The sequence below is a fragment of the Silene latifolia genome, chromosome Y (assembly GCF_048544455.1).
Source record: "Silene latifolia isolate original U9 population chromosome Y, ASM4854445v1, whole genome shotgun sequence".
NCBI lineage: Eukaryota > Viridiplantae > Streptophyta > Magnoliopsida > Caryophyllales > Caryophyllaceae > Silene > Silene latifolia.
In genome coordinates, this window is record NC_133538.1 from 90140844 (window position 1) to 90155596 (window position 14753).

The following is a 14753-nucleotide window of genomic DNA, read 5'->3' on the forward strand; positions in this document are numbered from 1 at the left end:
GTTGAGCACCCAATTGAGTAATAGAGTCCACTTCATGCTTTCCTCCTCTAGTAGCCTTGCGAGGTCTAATATATTGTGAGTTATGGACTGCCATTTCCTCAATCTTGTTCCAAGTTTGATTGTCGTCAACTTCAGTGAACATTCCATTTAATCCCATGTTGAGAATGTTTCTTGAGTCTTCATAAAGACCGTTCCAAAATTGTTGTACCAAGAACCACTCGCTAAGTCCATGATGAGGACATGAGCGACAAATTCCTTTGAATCGCTCCCAAGTTTCATACAAAGATTCTTCATCTCTTTGCTTAAAGCCCGTAATTTGAGCTCTTAGCATGTTAGTCTTTTCCGGTAGATAGAACTTTTTGTAGAAAGCTAGAGCCAATTTCTTCCAAGAATCAATTCCGAGAGTAGCCTTATCAAGGCCTTTCAACCATTGTTTTGCGGTGCCAATTAGAGAAAACCGGAAATAAGACCCATCGAATTTGGTCTTGAGTTACACCGGTTTGAGAAATCGCATCACAATAATCGCAAAAAGTCTACATGTGAGAGTGAGGGTCTTCACTAGGCATCCCCCCAAATTGGCTTCTTTCGACTAATTGGATAAATGCGGATTTGGCAATGAAATTTCCGGTTAAATGTTGTGGTGTCGGAGTACCATTAGGTAGGTTCTCCTCGGTTGGTACGGAATGTGTTGAAAATTTAGGCATTGTGGGTTGATTTTGTGTTGGATTTTGTGTTGGGTTCTCCTCACCTTCTCTTGCAAAAGGGTTGATGAACTCAATAGTGTTTGATTGAATATCTACAACCTCACCAATACCTCTCAAAGTTCTCCTAGCAAATCTTCTATTGGTTGTCAAAGTCCTTTCAATTTCGTGACCAAAGGGTAACGAGTTACCTTGTGATCTTTTAGACATGCAAAATATCAAACAACTCGAAAATAATTAGAACAAACCTTGAGGAGTTTTACTTCCCCAAGGCAAAGAAAGACACAACTAATAACAATTTAAGAAAATCTAAATCAATTTAACACCGTCCCCGGCAACGGCGCCATTTTTTGGTCGGACTCACTTGGAGGTTTAGTTTTCGGTACTTGTCGTTAGGAGCACCTAGACCAAAACACAATTTATAACTCTATCAACAACTCTACAATTAGTAAAGAGGCAAGTAAAGGTTGGATCCCAAGGGACGGGAATTGAGATGAGATTTTCAATTGCAACTAGTGGTGTCTAAGGGTGTCACAATTTGGGGTTTGAAGTAGAAGATCACTAAACCAAATAACAATGAAAGTAAACAAGCAAGATGATTAAAAAGGGATGTAAACAATTGATAAAAGGCACTAGGGTATCATGGGGTCATAGGGGATTCATGGGAATTGATCATACAAACATATTCTCAAATTATAAGCAAGCAATTATTGTTGTGATGGATCGAGTTGGTTTATGTCTTACAATCCTAGGAAAGTTTGGGTCCCGGAGCCGAATTGATTAGATTGTACAACACCTACAAGTCGACTTAGTCCTCCCTACTCAACTATATGCATGGTCTAATGAGACTCGAGTTGGTTTCTGTCTTACAAGTCTCATTGAAAAGATAGGTGATGGGTAAAAAATTCAAGGATTCATAGGCTCGCATTTCATCAAACATAACATGTGCATAAGTTGAGATCACAACAAGCAAGCAAATAAACTATGAAAACACATTAATTTAAGCATGAATCCTCCCCCATGTTGGTTTCCCCTAATTACCCATTAACTCTAGCTAAGGAAACTACTCACTCATTATCATGTTGAACATGCTAGCAAGGTTGTCAATCATACCAACAAAGTGAAACATGATGAATAAATGAAGATAATTAACAATAATTAAAGAGGGATTAAGAGAATTATACCTACTAATGATTCCAATAATAAAGCAAAGAATAATAGAAGTACTTGATGATTGATTGGAAGCTTGTCAATTCAATCTCCCAATAATAACCCAAATAATCTTCAATTACCCAAAACAAAGGATGAACAAGAGAGAGATTAAGGAAATGAAACTTGTATTAAAACTTGATTAAATGTTGATTACAAGATTAAAGAGAGATTTGATTGATATTAACTACTCTAAAGATTTCTAAGAAGACCATCCTCTTCTAATTAGCCTGATGGGGTATTTATAGTGGGGATTAGTTACATAAATTAGGGTTTACTAAGGGCTTAAATGACGATTAAGTCCTTGAGGAATCGCCGGTCTCAAGGGAGACTCCGGTCTCCTTTTCGCTGGTCTTAGAAAAATATGCGCGTCCTTCCTTGAAGCTTGTAGAAGACGAAATGGCTGACAGATAATCCGGGCGTCCAAGGCACGGGACGGGCGGATTCTGGTGATTCTGGACGGGCGTCCAGCTGGGGAAGACGGGCGGATTAAGGTGTTTTGGACGGGCGTCCACTGGGGGAAGACGCTCGGATTGTACCTCTTGGATGGGCGTCTTGTGGACAATCCGCTCGGATTGTCTTACAGCTACTTTCCTTCTTCTTTTCTTCCTTTTTCTTCATAAAATCCTTGAGGATTTCATCGGGGATGCAAGGATCTTTTCTCATCATTGCCCATCTACTATAGTATGTACAAAGACCTTCTAATCTTGTCTTCTCTTTGATGCTTGGTCATTGAATTCAATCAATATAGCTTCATTTTGCCATGAAAATGCAAGGTTTGCACTCCTTTCCTACCAAGGAAACAAAACCTCAAAGAATATGCAAAACAAAGGACTAAAGACAATAAATGACCCAAATATGCACTAAAAAGCATTGGAACAAGGCTAATTCGGGGACTAAATATGCTCTAATTATGGTCACATCACTAGATAAACCTGCCTAGACCTACCCTGACCTGATATCGCTTTGTGCAAAATCCATACAAAACACCTACCTTTAGCAAAACTCCGAGCTCAGCAAACAGTACTAAAATGCTTCTTCGACAAATTCGTCACCAAAACAAAGTGAATATCATACAATTACTAACTATCTAAATAAATTTAGTATATAAGTTAACTAATTAAGAAACCAAAAAGAACCAGCCGACTGACCCACGGCTTAGTCTGTCATTTAGCAACTTTTACAGCCCATTATAGGAATTAACTACACCAATCCTTTACGGGTAATAAAATTTCTAATGCATCTGATCTATCTTTTCCTTCTTTGGACATATTCACTTAATCATAGCATTTAGCAGTAAACGTGTTCAAGAACATAGTGGTTGTAAATTCAGTTCGAATAGCATGCATCTTGGAAATACAAACAGAGTCAACTTATATGTCTATGCATAATGCATAGTATGTACATGAAAAAAAATGCGTATTCATGCACCATTATCTTGGGAATATACATTAAGTCGAACGGTTCAACACTCGCCACAAATATCAGCCATACACGGCTTACATACAACCCCCTCATCATCATACACCATGTATAAGACGGTCTCGAAACGAGGTATAAGACGGTATAAAAATTTAACACAACTCATCCTAATACACGGTTCAAGCATATCAATCTAGGCTAACCAAACCCCAATCCACGGTCAATCAACACATATAAAACCGTCTCAACAACTATGATGAAAAACCCCCAATTCGATTTCTAGGGTTACATAAATTCGAGCCAAAAACTACAATAGCTATGCTAATAATTGAATACAAGGAGTTAGGACAATCTATTTATGAATTTAAGATGAAGAATAGCTAGAAATCGGTCACAAAACCGATCGAAACTCCCCCTCTTCTCTTTGTGTGTTCGTCGTCCTGCTCTCTCTGCTCTCCGCCAGTTTTCCTCTTTTTTTTTCTCTTGATTTGTGAAAATAAGGTAAAGTTTTTTTATTTGAATATATATATATATATATATATATATATAGAATCAGGATCTCGTGCGAAATATTTTACAGTGCGAACCATACGAACTCAATAAGGATTGTCAGATTAAAGAGATAAAGGATCACGTGATAATACCTTTACCGCACATAATAGATAAAACCCAATAAACAAACAATTTGTCATCCCATTCACAAGATAACCCACCATACCCACAACCCCAATGCACCGCTGCCGCCACCCTCAACGACGACAATACGCCGGCCACCGGCGTAGTCCCATTTCTCTTTGTCGGTGATCTTGATGTTCTTTTCTCCTCCCCTTTTCTTTTCGTTCTCTTAACCAGATCTCCGTTCTTCGTTTATCTTCCCGGGAGAGCCACGCCGACTAACTTTGGTCGTCACATTCACTGTCGATCATCCCTAACTTAACCGTACGCCGAAGAAATTATTATTTTTAATTTCTTTGGAGAAACGTTTGCGACTTAAATCCTAGATCCACTACCTGAACATGATTTTCAGACATCGGTAATTGGAATGAGCGTGGTGGTTGTGTGTATGGCTTGGATTGTTGGTCGCCGGCGTGGGCGTGAGTGCTTCCTCGTCTTCAACCTCATCTCTGTAATCGGAGGAAATTTCAGGTGAATTTGTTTTGGTCTGGGTGATAGATCCAGTTTGTGTGGGGTTATTGTTGGTGAATGTGGATTGATCTACTAAAAAGGAGTTAAATTTGCAAAAAATGAATTACGTTAACGACTTAATCAGAAGATTTCGAGTCTGTTCTCGTTGGGCAAGTCTGACATTATCGTCGGTAAAAAATGAATCACTAGGTGTCAAATGTGGTGTATCTTAGGCGACTATGACGGGGTTCACGATTTTCAGGTGGTTTTGAGGTGATCCATGGTGGTTTAGATGGTCAGTTGTTGGTGGTGTTGATTTCAAGTAGCGGTGGTGGTGATAATATGGCGGTGATAGGCTGGCGGCGGTGGTGGTGGTGATGGCAGTAGTGGTGGTGAGGCTGACGACAGTGGTGTTACTAGTTAGTGGTAGTGGTGGTGGTGGTGGTGGTCGCGTTTGATAGACAAAATACAACCCCAGATACGCATTGTAATACCACCGGATACACATGGTATTTCTGGTGGATACATGTGTATCCGGTAGTATAACCATGTGTATCCGGTAGTACTACAATGTGTATCCTGAAATATGTACTTGTGTATCTAGAAGTATAATACTGCGTATCTGAGAAGTAATATAATGTGTATCTGAGTGTAAAAAGTGTAAAAGTGCATCTAGAATTTTAGTGTGGAGAAAGTGTATATACCTATGTTAGAAAATGTATCTGAATAAGGAGTGTATCTAGTAAGGTAATAAAATGTATTTGAAAAAAAAAAAGTATAAATAAAATTTAGTTAAATGCAGTTCGCACCGTAACTTCCGGTTAAATACTTAACCCGCCCATATATATATATATATATATATATATATATATATATATATATATATATATATATATATATATATATATATATATGGCGGGTCAACTGAACTATTGTTCGGTGCGAACTATACGAACTTAATGGGAGCTATTAGATTGAGTCAAATAAAAAGCCCACAACCACACAATAAATTCCCAATCCCAATCCCTTGTTTCCTAAATCTACCGTGTACTCTATCCTCCCTCCACCCACCTTACTCACTCACCTACCTCAACTGCTGCCGACACCGGCGATCGTTGCCGACCACACACCAACGACTGCAATTCTAATATCGGCAACTACAAAACCGGCATAATCGACCCATTTCTGGAGACGATAAAGGTGAAGAATGACAGCATGGAGAAATATTTTGGGGCGACAAGTAAGAGAAAAAGTGAGATGAGGTAGCCGGAAAGGTCAACGGCCTTGTCCATGGTTGTCGGCGTTGTCATCAGCGAGGGTGGTGTTAGGGCGTAGTCCTTATCTAGTTGGATTGGTATCATGATGGTGGTGTTGGTTATTTAGCCGCTGCGATCTTGTCAAGTTACTCGGGTCAATTACGCCGACTGATTATATAGTGGTGTGCTCTGGTAGTGAGTGAACATGGTAGCGGAGGAGGCATGTCTTGAGCTACTGGATTGTGGTGTGGTGGATTTAGAGTTTATTGTGCTGCTAGTGCTCGTCTTTTGGTTCACTGACATTGCTCTTTTGGCAGGTCAACGGAGTTGGTCGAATTGCGCATCGAAATCATGGGGTCGGGTGTGATGGAGGAGAAGCAGTAGTGAATGTAAAATGGTCACTTATTTGATGCGTTGTGCTCATTGAATTACATCATGGATGATTTATTTTGAAATTAGAGTATAATACAACATCGTTGACGGTGTAATCTTGATTTTAACATAAAGAAATAAGAGCATCTCCAATGGTTTAAAAGAACACACTGCGAAATAAAAAAATTTAAATTTCTACTGGCTTTACCATTAACACTTCCATCAACTAAATTTAAATTGAAATTTCTACTAAATTCCAATGGAGCTAAGAAAGTAAATGGTCTCCCACAAAAAAATCTACCTACTAAAATAATACATGTGGAAATACAATTTTTAATAAATAAATGGGTGATATGAAATGTAGTTGACGTATATATGTACAATTTCATCTAAGCCACAATACTTAGTAGAAATTTTACTACATTTGTAGTAGTTTAGCGCAAAAATGTTGTAAATAAAAATCTTATGTGCGAAAGGTAAAGAAACAAACTTACCATTGTGGATGCTCTAAGTAATCTATGAATTCAGTTGTTTAGCATTGAAGAAATGGACTAAACATGTAATTCTCTAGAGTGAAGAAGAAGTTTGGTTCTAAGCTTTTGAATTCATTACTTTTTTTTTATAATTTTGAACGTTGTTGTTTAATGGATTTTTGCTTTCTTGTTGAAATCTTGCTCCTTTTGTGAAAGCATTTTTTTTTCCGGCATAATATCATGTTTTAGTTTTTCCGCTGTCTATGTACACTTTCTTCTTTCAAATTACTTCTTTACCTTTAGATGATGTGCTAATTAAATAAGTGTATCTAGCTATCTAAAGGTATACATATGGTAATTTAAAGAAGTGTATCTAGCTGGCTAAGGGTATTTATCTATTTACTTAAAGAAGTGTAGCTAAAGGTATGTATATGGTAATTTAAAGAAGTGTACCTATCTAGCGAAGGGTATGTATCTATTTACTTAAAGAAGTGTATCTGTCCAACTAAAGGTATGTATCTAGTAACTTAAATGAGTGTATCTAGGTGCGAGAGATATGTATCTAGCAATTTAAAGAGTGTATATAGCACCTTAACGAAGTGTATCTAGCACCTTAACGAAGTGTACCTGCGGTGCTAGAGATGTGTATCTAACAACTTACAGAAGTGTATCTAGCAACTTAACGGAGTGCATCTAACAGCTTAACGGAGTATATCTTGGGTGCCAGAGATGTGTATCTTGTTGGAGTATGTATCCTCAACAATAGTGCGATCACATGATTTAATATCATAATTAAATCTTATAATAAGAATACGAAAGGGATGATAAATTAAATAGTCAACTGATCAACATTAATCGGTAACGATTGGTTTGCTAGAGTTTGACGTTATTGTAGTAGGACGGTGGTGGTCAGTTGATCCCTTAAGGTCACACCTAAAGGATGATGCCCTTATCTGTACATTTGATTAATTGTATGATGATACAAGTTGATCAATTCCTTAAAATTGAACAATTCAATTGTGAGAGAGTATATTCATATCTTATTGTAATGGGATTAAATAAGACTTATTTTAGTAATTGAAATATTTTATTACTAAAATTGTTTATTGTTTGTGAAACAATAGAGATGAGAATGAATGGTTAATTATAATTACAAGATGTTGTGAATTATAATTATATGACCCATTTTATTTATGTGATCAAGTATCACTAGTCAATTTGTTATATGTAATTTAATTAATTTATAAAATGATATTTATTTGATAAATATGCATTAAATTAATTAATAACATGTAACATACTACATGTAACATATTGTGTGACAAATGACAAATTGACAAAATAAAATGGTTGTCCATTTTATGTATATGGAGTGAAATATTGTTGTGAAAGTTGTTAGTGGGTGAATTATTTTATTAGATAAAGTAACCTAATCATGCCTAACCTAAAACTAGCTTACACACCTACATATTTAGAAAAGAGTAAAAGTAAAAGGGGATGCCATATTTTGGCATATTGCCTTCATCTTGCACGACACCCCTCCTCCTTTTATGATGAGAATTTGTTCTCATTTAGTCTCTTACCATTCATTCATTTTTATTCACATGCCTACTTCTCTTACATTGTTCATCTTTCTCCAAAAACTAGAGAAATGATGATCAAAATTGTTCAACAACATTACTAATATTATTAGTATAATATATGAGTATTAGTAATTAATTTTAAGGTAGGCTACTAAACAAATATCTAGCAAATATTATTTAGTAGAGATAAGGGATAATCTTGGGTGTAATCAAAAGGAGAGCTCTTAATATAGAGTTTTGAAGGATCATCCTAATACTCATCATAGCTCAAGAACAAGTGAAGGTAGGAGACCTTACTTCTGCCCATAAATCCAAAAATTACAATGTAAGGGATGAAGGAAAAGTAGATCTATATACTTACATATTCATATATGATTTAATTTAATTTGTCATAAAATTAAATATGGATTTTATGCATGCAAACAAAAGAGCAAAATAGAGGAGAAATCATGTTCTTACATTGGATGTTTCGGTTTTATGGGCACAAAAGAAATCTCCTTTTCTTTTGTTCTTGAGCTTTCCTTTAATGGAAGAACCAAGATCCAAGTGTAGGATCTCTCCTTAGGATTTATACCCAAAGCTTTCTCTTAATTAAGATTAATATTATAAGAACTAGTACAATATTAATCTAGTAGAAAATGACCCAAAAATATTATAATACACTTAATATTTCGGTTTATAGAGAGAAGAAGAAGAGGATTATTTTTCTCTCTAGAATTCTAATTTTGGATGATGTGTTTGAATGAATGAATCCCTCAATAATAATATTGAGTATATGGCAAAAAGGAGAGGAATAAAAACCGGGTGGAGTAGGGGGGGTGGAAGGAGCCAATACATGCAAGAATTATTCTTTACAATGAGCATTAGGGTTGCATGGCTAGGAATGTAGGTTATCATTGTGTTTTCCATTATCTTAATCAAACACAATATTAGCTTAATCACCCCCTTAATTTCGGTACACTTGATAATATGGGATCCATATTATTTTTGTCAATTTGTCAATATGTAACATGTCACATGTAGCATAAATTTGTTGTGTATTTTTAACATATTAAAAATCAACGTACTATTAAAATACGTCACATACAAAATTGACTTAGTAATTTCATAATTACTTGTACCAAAATATTTTTCCATTTATAAATCACAACTGATTGTATTTATAATAATTCATTCAATTTTCGATTGTTTCTTTAAACAATAATTTCATCCGAGTAATGATACAATTCAATTACTCAGACCGTATCTCATTTAATCACATTTCAATATGATACGTAAATTTTACTTCCAAAATTGTCCGTCAATTTTCAAATAATTTAATTAACTCGTAACGTTATACGATTAATTAAATAATCAATTAAGAGTGTTGCCCTATAGGTATGACCTAGGGGTCAATCGATCACCACCGTCGCACGACAAAGAATGTCAAACTCTAGTCGACCAATCATTACCGATATATGTTGACCAGTTGACAAGAAACAATATTACTTCCCAATTGTATTCTTTATAATGAGATTTAAACATGTGATCATCATGATCAACAGTCGTGATCGCATTATTGTCGGAGGACACATATTCCAACAATCTCCCACTTGTCCTCGACAAGTGTGCGTCACCAATTCTCTTGTCCTATTACTATCTCCCACTCAATGCAAGGTGTCTTTCAGATCGTACTTGCAAGTGATCATATCGAGTGGTTTCCTCGATCCGAGAATAACGATTGACCGGACTTATCTATCATAGATACTTTCCGAGCGTGGCCACGCATTTCCAGTTCATTACTCCTCGAGTGGCCCTGAGATATTGTTATAACCCTGACTAGGGGTGGACAATTCCTATCGCACTCATTCCCTTCGACTAGCCACAACCATCATAACCCAAAATATGCCCATTTGACCCCATTTACGAAGGTCGTAGTAACATAAATCAAAGTCAATCTGAAACTGTGCCACCTTAGGCGAATAGTCTTTAGTCAAAAGAATCGACTCATTTGAATACTATAGTAGCTCTCGCCACGACCAGGCTATATAAATTTGCCAGAACTCTATAAGCGGTCATTAGGCCCGACAAAAGTTCCTAACAGTCTGCCTATGTGATCGACTAGTCATCTCACATGACTCTATGGCACTTGAACTTGCCATCAATCGCATCACACTCTAGTCACTTCGAGACGTCACCTCATACAAGTAACTATGGGCAAATACAATGTTAATCCGTGTTCACTTTAACGGGGTTCAATTGTCTCCACAACCCGTTTGGATATAACAATGTACAAGGTGAGTTAATAATAACTCAAACGACAAATGTCGACATCACACTCGGGTAGTCAATATCATATTACAACCTTGTGATGTATATCGTAAGTGTAAACACTTATTGATTGCAATAGAAGTTTAACATGCCATGTGTCCATATGTTCAAACTTCTTACACTTGCATTTTCTTTTACATTCATGTCCTCTTTCATAGCATGAATCTTACCAAGTACACATCAAGGTTCCCGACCTTGGTTTTGGTTCATTAACTTGAAAGAACTTTATTATCGATAATCACATAACGAACGAATTTGTGATGAATGATATAACTTATACTGATCAAGTACTCCATCCACACACGATGCACTAGGTACATGTTTTGTAGAGTCTTGTAACAATTTGTCAAGATTATTAGCCTAGCACTTCTCACAAGTCCTAGCTTAACTAGGAAAGATTATTTTTGAATAACCTCTTATTCAACTAAGCATCTTTCTCAAAACTTCTTATTTCTCTTTCTAGGCTTGAAAGATTTGGGATTCTCATAAATCCTTATATGTGTTCGGATTTTCTATAATATGTGCAACCTCTTGACACACAATAGAGCATTCCGTCAAACACTGAAATCGCTCATCGGATTCTACTCGAGAATTCATGACGTTTCTATTATGGCTTACCAATCAATCATCATGCTCTTATGCATATGATTCATAATTGGACATGTACATGATTATTCCAATGGCGGAAACATTAGTTACTAATAATCATGAGATCAACCGTTCATAGGTTCAATGAACGACCATGACTGCTAATGGCAATTCCATTTTCATTTACATGAATAACCTATGTGAATGTTGATACAATGTGTATCTCTTAATACTAATCCAACATCCCTTGATGTAATTGGATTCATCATAGTCCATTTTCATCCAGAATTGAAAACTCAAAAGCTTCTTAATGAAAGAAGGTATTAGCTCGTCATTCTTTAATGAGTGATGAGTTGTAAACATTCAAAGGATGATAGCTCCCACTAGATTCCATGTCTTCACGTGAGAATTTCCTAACTCCCACTCAATTCTACATATTTCGAAATTGACTTCTCAATCGAAACTTTTCAAGAATTGAAACATAAATTGCATTGCCAAGTTATTAGGACAAAACCATATATGTTCCCATCATATCCTTTCAAAATACCTATTTTGAAGTGGTCTCATCTTAACCTTACGGAAAGAGATTTTAAATCTCCAATACACTCATGTCATAATGATGTGTAGCAATGTCATTATTCGAATATAAATAATATCTAGAACACGTCCTTCGAAATACCCTTTCGGAAGGAGGTTTAACCATTTCATAATGAGGTTAAGCAATGACATTTGCGTGGTTAAAACTTTGGCCATTGAAGATATCGGTATATCAAATTTTGCAACTCGATCATAACTAGTATGTAACTTTGATTCATTTAGGCTCTTAAGTAAATCTCAAGATTGAAACTATAGGTCAAAATTTATCATATAGAACTTAGTCAAAAACTTGTTAAGACTTTACATTAGTCATTTTTTCTTCCAAAACTTTCTTTTGGTCTCCTCGTGTAGTTATCATAAGAATATATTTTTTTTCGATTACTTCACTTGGTCTCTTTAGTCATATAGAACTTACTTGAGACCATAGATCTCATCTATTCGGTATACTATGTAAATAGATATACCTTCATTCAAATCATTCTCTCTTGCGTAGATCTTCATTTACACAAGTACACAATTTTATCTTGCCTTGTGTGTTGTGTCCTCATTTTTTCTCCCACTCTATCTTTAGAATAAATACACTATAGATTTAAAGATAGCATATGAGACACAAATTAATGATGTTGAAGTATAAGGAGAACTATCTCATAGTTAGACTAATAGTTATTGATTTTATATGTGTACTTGGTGATTGACATTCCTTTAAGAGAGTTCATAGACCCAAAATCGCTTTATAAATGATCATACACAAGCCTTAAGCATGTGGACATATAATGAAACCCGTCATTATATTTGTCTATTAGATCACTTTAAGTGAATAATCTTATGTTTCAAAGTGCAAGCATTTAAAGATGAATTTTAGAACATAAAAGGATAAATGATAAAACGGGTGACTTGGGTTGCAAACCAAGTCACCATTATCCAAAATACAAACCATTATCCAAAATACCTTTCCATGTCGAACACGGAAACTTAAAGTTCTAAAAATCCAAAACATAATTTAAAATAAGACAATGAAAAGCAAAGCTCCATAAATGCTATCCATAGCTGCTCCATGGTTTCTCATGCTTGCTTTTCCTTTCCCTTGTCTTTGCTTGGTGGAGGCCCTATTTACAATAAAAAGGGAGATACATTATCACAACTTTGCATCATAATACCATAGTTGAATTAGAAACATAAAAGAAGGATAGTCATTTACCTACTGGAGTAATCTTTCCAGCCTTAATATCACCAAGGTATTTGGAACAATTTCTTTTCCAATGTCCCCTACCATTACAATAATGGCATTTATCAAGAGGACCCTTCTTGATTTTTGAAGTGCTAGCTTCACAAGTCTTAGCTTTGGTGAATGTGGGAGCTTGCTTCTTGCCCTTTCTCCCATTCTTCTTGAACTTCCCCTTACTCTTAGTGCTTAAGTTAAGCACATCCTTTGGTGGGTTCACATTTAACCCCATGTCCCTCTCGGCTTGCACAAGTAACTTGTGCAACTCTTCAAGAGACACATCCTTGTCTTGCATGTTAAAATTCACCCGGAATTGAACATACGCTTTGACTTTGGACAAGGAGTGTAGAATCCTATCTACAATGAGTTCTTTGGGGATTTCAACCTTTTGAATTTTCAAGGTCTCGACAAGCTCCATAAGTTTGAGCAAATGAGGGCTAACCTTTTGGCCCTCTTTAAAGTCGAGATCAAAGAATGCCGCGGCCGCCTCATATTGGACGATTCGCGGAGCTTGTGAAAACATTGTCACAAGTTTGGAGTAAATCTCATTAGCATTGCCCATTTTAAAGGCTCTCCTTTGGAGGTCCGCCTCCATCGCAAATATCAAAACATTTTTCATTGCGGCGGACTCCTTTTGGTAAGCCTCGTATGCTTCCCTAGTGGCGGCCGTTGACCTAGTAGTAGGTTCGGGTGGAGAGGCCTCGGTAAGGTAACGAAGCTTGTCATCACCTTCGGCGGCTAATTTGAGTTGGGCATCCCAATCGGAGAAATTTGACCCATTCTTTTCAAGTTTACATCGATCCATAAAGGATCGGAGCCAAGATGAACTAGCGAGAGGTGTGGCGTTTGGAGTTGGTGTTGCCATTTGTTATGAGAAAAGAAGTGGTCTACAAAACAAAATATAAGGAGTAAAACAAATGTCGTTTTAATAATAATACTTGTAAAAATGTATGATTTAAACAAGTTTTATGCATTTTTCTAGTGACCTCTACCCAACTAGATAAATGATTCCAAGACCCAAATTCATATTAACTTAGGCACGGGGTAGCCGATGAAACCTTTATCAATATAACTCGGTGGATTAACCTTTTAATCGATTCTACTTTTCGAACTCTTGGTCGATAAACTTACTCTAATGTTTATCTATAGCCCAAAACACATCAACAAGGGCACGGGGTAGCCGATGAAACCCTTATCAATTACTTTTGTTGAGTTCAATCCAAATTTCGAATAAATGTGTCCATTATCCAAACCCACATCAACTTAGGCACGGGGTAGCCGATGAAACCCTTATCAACATGAATTCGGTGGATTATACATTTATCACCCACTTCCCCTACGTAACAAGGTTTGTACCCGGGGTGGCCGAGTGCACTCCCCTCGCGAAATAGGTTTTCATGGTTTCTACTATTTGGTAAGGCTATGTCTCAATTAATTGTTTTAGCGAGAGGTCATGTCAATTTATTATCTATCACGTTTTAAGTGAACTAAAGCGGTGAACTACGACAATGTTAATTGACACGGTCGATAAACTCGATGAAATAAGGATGCATGTTTTAGTTATGGCGATTTAGCGATGCATGTGACATAAAATAAAATGCAAGCATAAAAATAAATAAATAAATCCTAGTATGGCCTTTCCTAAAATAGAAAAACTATTTAACTATTACATATTCGGAAACCAACTCCATTGGTTCCTTGAACTTCGGTTGTGGCACGCATCTCGAGGTAACACCGTCTTTATGTATCGTCATTCTTGAAGAAATCCGTCTTTGGGAACTCCGGAATGAATAAAATTACATAATAAATTACATAATTTCCTATTATACATTTGTAACTAAAATAAAATAAATCTATTAAATTACAAAGCGGTGATACGAGATCACAATAAAATT

The 14753-nt window shown here is 36.2% G+C and overlaps 1 non-coding gene across 1 annotated transcript; it reads left to right on the forward strand.

Moving 5' to 3' along the window:
- Positions 1–224: 224 nt before the first annotated feature.
- On the forward strand, positions 225–331 carry LOC141634817 (small nucleolar RNA R71). The gene has a single exon (XR_012539537.1). It is a non-coding gene; the product is annotated as a small nucleolar RNA R71 (small nucleolar RNA).
- Positions 332–14753: the final 14422 nt, after the last annotated feature.